Raw genomic sequence first — 6684 nt, forward strand, 5'->3', positions numbered from 1 at the left:
GGGGGAGGGGGGCGCTGCAGGGCGCAAGGACCCCTCCCGTCCAGGGTGAACACCTCCCACAGCCCCAGGGCAGTTTCCACACGACAATGCGGACAACTAAAAACTTAGTCCTTCCGAACAGTCAAATCCTCCATTTTTTTCCAATTAAACTAAAATTCTATACTATTCCATGAACTCCCTCATTACAAAATGTCCAGCCAATTCACATCTTTGAAAACTGTGATCCAAACTAAACAAGGCAGCGCTCGCCACCCCCCCACCACCACCTCCGCCGGCCCTTCCGTGAGCTCTTCCGGTTTTAAGACCCCACATTCTGTGTTTGATTGTGAACATCAATCCCCAAACGAGACAACTTATTGCATCAGTAAATGGAAACAAAAAGCAAAAATAAATACGGAAACACTAAGGCGTCAAAAGATCCAGCAAAGAATGTAAAATGCTGTTTGTTTCCATGCTGCATCCCAAAGGATGCATAAATAGAACAGAAAGAGGGGCTAAGTACTTCCTCAGAGACCCAGTGGACCGGAGCCTCCAGGCCGGGCGCTTGGAGAAGGCGTTGGTCGGGTGTGGGTTCCCCCTCCGCCCCGGGGTGGGCAGCAGGGGGCAGGCACCTGGCGTAGAGACTGGACGTTCGTGTGCAGCACCCTCCTTGCTGCTTCCAGAGAATAAAGGGAAGGAGGAAGCCGGCCACGAGAGTCAGGCCAGGCGTCTGCAGGTGCTGCGTCCATAACATTCTCGCAGCACCACTCGGGATGCGACGCCACGCCGGATGTGAGCTAAGCCCATTTCGGTGGTGAGGACACCATCCCCAGCAAGCTTATTCCATGTGCTCAATGCTACTGAGATAAGGAAAGGCCAGGATGCACTTCAACCCAGTTCAACCTTCTTCTGTCCCTGAGACCACGTTCCTGCTCCTCTGTCCTGTTCCTGCCACCTGCTATCCCCAGCGTCCAAATGGGTGGCAAGGAGACACGAGGAAAGTTGGGGTGCAGGGAAACTACGACAGCGTTATCGAAAGGGCCTTTGCCTCGTACCTCAACTGCAAACTCATAAGGCAAAGAGAGACCATTCCCGGGGCAATCCAAATCCTTCGGGGTCTCCCCCAAACTTGTGCACACACCCATGCACACGCACAATGCCCTGGTTTACAGTTTGTGTGTGTGTGAAGACGGCTTTCTCCTCAAAAAGAATCATGAGTTCTAAGCTTTACAGGACGTCTTTAAAGTAATGTTTAGCCTGTAATATTTTGTTCTATGGAAGAAAAAATCGTGTTCTTCATCTCAGATTCATTCACTCCAGAAAATGTGAGAGATGCTTGAGTAATGATTGGATTTTATATCCACCTAGATCTGATGGGGTTTGTCTCTTCAGAGTAGCGTTCTGCAGCCGTTGTTTCTAGAAGAGCCCCAGGATGGCTGATACGTCATCAGGTCTCACCGCAAAGTTCACTTGCCCGTGGCACAGTCAGAAGATTATTTGCTGGAGAAAATTAATTTTAATTGCTCACTGGCTCAGTAATTACAGGATATAAACTCCAACCAGCGCCAGCCTACCAATACCAGCAGAAATCAAGCCAAAATATTTCCCAGAGCTGCATTCACCCGCGTCTGGGTGCTGATTTCATGATTCCTTGAGCTAAACGGTGGTGGAGACGGTGAAGTCTAAACGTCACTCCGTGATCATCGTCACACGCAAACGGCACCCATCCACGCGCAGCCCCAAAGCCACACAGATGACGCAGACCCGAAGCCACACAGATGACGCCAGACAACCGAGGCTTTGGCCACATGACAGCCCCCGTCCGTCCTCTGCTCTCCCATCACTGGACCGGACCACGCTGCCTCCCTCCCGGAAAACAACAACAAACACTAAATGATCGGGGAAGACAAACGCCTCAACGTCTCCATATTTCGGCCACGTGTCCGAAGAGTTTCAGACGCATCATGCAAGTTTCCCTACCGAAGCAGGGGTCTAACAAGGTCTCTTAGAAAACGCCTCGCCCCACAAGACAGAACAGAGAGGAGCACGCGCTGAACAAGTTCCGGGCATGTTCACCTGTGCTGCCCCTGCCCCAGCGTCCTTCCTCTTCAGCTTACAGGAAACACACGTGATTTTCACCAGGAAGTGTTTGGGCGGGAACGTTAAGTGCTTTTCATTATACGTGCATTGAAAAGGACTCTAAAGTCAATTTTAGTAGGAATATGTTCTTCTCTTGTTGGAAAGCAACACTGAATAAGGATTCTGGTAGGAAATCGGAATTCAGCACATGCAGTGTCTAAGCCTGTTTGGGCTGTGGTAGCAGAGATACCCCAGACCCAGTGGCTTAAACAACAAACATTTATTCCTCACGGTTCTGGAGGCTGGGAGGTTGGGATCAGGTACCAGTGTGAGTGGGTTCCAGTAGGGCCCCTCTTCCTACTTCATAAATGGCTGCCTTCTTGCTGGGTCCTCACATGGTGGAAAGGGTAAGGCGCTCTCTGGGGTCCCTTTCGTAAGGACATGAATCCCCTTCGTGACCGTTTCACTGCCATGACCTACTCAGCTCCCAAAGGCCCTACCTCCGAATAACCACACAGGGGATTAGGTTTCAACGTATAAATTTCAGGAAGACACAATAATTCCATTTACGGCCCAGTTAGAGTTATATATAACCTCATATGTAACTAACCCTGAAAAACATCATCACAAAATCAAACGTCTACAAAGGGCTATCTGTGTTCTTGTCAGCGAGTCCTCCCACACAACAGGATTATCACCGTAATAAATTCAAATCTAAAACATCGTGGCATTAATCCAATACCTCTCGGCAATTCGGGTGTCTGTGGATTAAGATTTTCCTTCAAAAACAAGAGGAGGTTAAATTTGCATCTTTGCAATGCCGTTAAGAATTCGGATCACAGGTCAGCTTCCTCATAAAATTACACTATCTGGGCGGTCCCCCCAAACTCCCATGACTGGCTGAATTTGGGGTGTCTCTGGGCAGAGAGCACTGTCGGCACGTGGAGAAGGAGCACGGGAGCCCTCTCCGGAGAATCTCACCTTCACCTCAGCCCTCCAGGAGGTTCCTCAAACGAAACCCACATAAAAGGAGTCACTTGCAGTCCGAAAGTAAACGAACAAGGAGGTTACTATCTCAGCTGAGAGAAACCAGCTGAAATAACAGAAAACAGAAACAGGTTTCCAAGACCAGCATCACGGACGCAGAAAGACAGTATTTCAAGAACAGCCAAGCCTGACGGTACATGCAGGACCAAGAACACTGAAGAATGACACAGATTATTGAAAAAGAACCAGACAGAAGTTTATTTATTTATCTATCTATCTATCTATTTATTTACTTTTAAAGTTTATTTTTATTTATTCTGAAAGAGAGATAGAGAGCAAGCAGGGGAGGGGCAGAGAGAGGAAGACAGAATCCCAAGCAGGCTCTGAGCCATCAGCACGGAGCCCAGTGTGGGGCTCGATCCCATGACCTGTGAGATCATGACCCGAGACGAAATCAAGAGTCAGACGCTTAACTGACCCAACCACCCAGGTGCCCCAGATAGAATTTTTAGGAATAAAAAAAGTAAACAATTTAAGTTGAAAACCCAGTGAACAGGTTGACAGCATTTTATACCCAGCAGAAAAATTAGCCAAAAGATCTGTGTGATCTGTGTGAGGTACCTAAGTGCAGCACAAAAGGTAAAAGGGAGAAATTCAGGACCGAGTGGAGGACTCTTGGAGGTTACCGTCAATCAGAAAGGCCAACCCACATGGACCCTGACACAGAAAACACAGAGAGCATAAGACAGAGGCATCCTCTGAAGACAAAATGGCTGATGAAAGTTACCACACCAGACTCATGAGAATTCAATCAATCTGCACTGGGACGTACCATTTAAACACAATACACTGAGGTCAAAGAAAATGAATTTTAAGCAGCCAGAAAAGATAAAATATTACTTTCAAATACGCAAATAATGATAGCAGACTTCTCATCAGCAAACTCGAAGTCAGAAGACAATAGAAAACCACCTTCCGTGGCCTGAAGGACACTGCTATCCACAGGACCACAGGATCATATGTCCAATAAAAATATACATGAAGAACAAGGGCCAGAAGTCCCCCCCCCCCCCCCGGGAACCATGGGCTAAGCAACTCTGATCAACCTGTCCACTAAAAACTAATAAAATGAAAACATCTTCTTGAAACATAAGACATCTAACAGGATAACATCTGAGGAATCACCAGGCCAAGATCCAGGAAATAAAGGGAATCCAAAGACGTGAGCTTGATCCCTGGGGCCACTTTAGCCCAGGGGTTACTGTTGACCGGGACAGAGATGTTGAACCACATCCTGGACAGGCTGTGTGGCCAACAGACAGAAGTACATGCTCAGGACACAGCAGAGGCCGTGGCTGCTTCTGAACTACCCCTCTTTGTGAACCGGGACCCCAATGGGGTCCATCCTGTCTCCCAGCCACGTGGGTGGCCCAAAGCATCTCACATTCTGAAGCTGTATGAAGGTACTCCCGAACCTTCCTGAGCAGGTATCTGGCCAAAGCCCACAACAATCAGCTTTGGCCAAAGAGAAAATCACCCTAGACTTCAAATTATTTCTGCAAATGAGTTTTGAAAGTCACGTCCAGCACAGACAGACAAATAGGCAGACAGAGAGAGAAGACAGCATAACAGAGAACCAGCAGTAACAACATACTTTGGAGCTTCAGCCTGGCTCCCTCCTGGATCACTCCTGCTGGGAAGACCGGGCGGTAAGTCACCTACGGAGAGGCTCCCACAAGGATGAAGCTTCCTGCCTCGGCACCAGGAAGCACCCGCCCCAGTCAGGCCTTCAGATGACGGCAGCCAGCATGCTGATTGCAACCCCACGAGTGCCTCTGAGCCAGAACCACTCAGATAAGCTGCTCTTGAATCCCCGATCACAGGGATTGCGCGATAATAAAGTTGTTTTAAGCCAATACGCTTGGAGTGATTGGTTATGCAGCAACAGATAGCTAATGCACCCTCCTAGAGAGAATCTTACCCGTACGCACCGGAAGACATGGAAAAGAATGTTTACAACAGTGTTGTTTATTTTAGCATAAAATTAAGAGCAACCCAAATTATCCATCAATAGATCGGACAAGTAAGGATGTTTTAGTCGATGCAAAGAACATGGCAGTAAAAGTGATTGCCCTACAGCTACACTACTGACGTGAATGAGTCTCACTGCACATTATCGTGTGAAAAAGCACCAACAGAAAAGTATGTACAATGTAATTGCATTTATATAAAGTACACAACCATAAAACGTTGAAAAATCTGTCCTTTGGGAATGAATTTTTATAAAAGGATGATTATTACAAAATAGTGATTACCAGTGGAAAAAATGCTGGAGGTGACAGGTTTTAAAATACTGGCCATGCTCTTTCTTAATCCACACTGTGGTTTACACAGAGTTTTGCTTAAACTGTACACAGAATTGTATCCACTCCTGTATGAACTGTGCACAGAAGTGTATACATTCCTGTATCTACAGTACCTTTCACAGTACAAGGAATGGGATCAGCAGCAGTGTAAATAAAGACAATATATCTCTGAAAGGCAGACACAGGAAAGAGGTCAGGAGCTCACAGAGGATGAGAAACAGCTTTCCCCACTTGCATTTTGTAAAGGAAGCCTTTTCGGAGGTCCTGAGCCTAAAACAGAATCTGTCACAGTGGTGACCCCTTTCTCTTCTTCTGTGCCGACTTGTTTCTTATGTCCCCCAAAACAGACATTGCAAAAGCTCTCACAGCCTGTGCAGCCCCCCGACACTACGCCGTGGCAAGAAGAGAACAGGAGCTTGACTCTCACGTTGCAAAGACATTTGTATGATGACAGGTAGGAAGAAAGTTTAGAGAAACTGCTGAGGGGACTGGAGTACCCTCGAGAAGAAAACAGAACTGTGCTGTATCAGCCTGGACGCAATAACATCTCAGAGATTGTGACAGGAGTCAGGGGCTCCACAAAAACGAATCAAACGGACGTCTTGGGCAGACACCATCCAGTGCAACTAACAAGCTGAATATGGCCAATTTCCTGCGTGTGCCCACAGGCACATCTCCCCAGGACGGTTTACGCCCCTCCCAGCCCCCGTCCCGATCTCAGCAGACACTGGGGAGGGGATTTCTTTGCTGCCCACGGACTTTCACCGAGTCTGTACACGGTGTGTGCCGGGATTCCGGAGATCACGGGCACAACGCGAGTCCTCTGCAGGGTCACAGTCTAGCAAGAGACACCACTAGGAGACGCATGGATTACATGGCTTAGCAAGCGCCTTCCTAGCAGAGTGAATGAGCCTCCGGGCAGGCAGAACACCAGGCTGGGGCAAGACATGCAGGGGCTGACTGAGGGCTGGTTCCTGCCTCCCAACCTGCTTCCCCCGACTTCCTGGGCGTGGCTAACTCCCTTTATTCTTCCAGATCCTTGGGCCAAGGTGGCCTTTCCAGAGAGGCCTGCCCTCTTGGCCTCAGCCGGCCCACTCCTCGCCCCCACGTCCCTTCTGACTCTAACAGAAGACGTGCTGACAGGAGGTGAACGCCAGCCCTTCCCGTGGCCAGCGGGGTAGAGCAGCTGTGAGCACAGGTGGGCTGAAGGCACAGGTGGGCTATGGGCACAGGTGGGCTGTGGGCACAGGTGGGCTGAGGGCACAGGTGGGCT

This window comes from Panthera uncia (assembly GCF_023721935.1).
Source record: "Panthera uncia isolate 11264 chromosome A3 unlocalized genomic scaffold, Puncia_PCG_1.0 HiC_scaffold_12, whole genome shotgun sequence".
NCBI classification, from domain to species: Eukaryota; Metazoa; Chordata; class Mammalia; order Carnivora; family Felidae; genus Panthera; species Panthera uncia.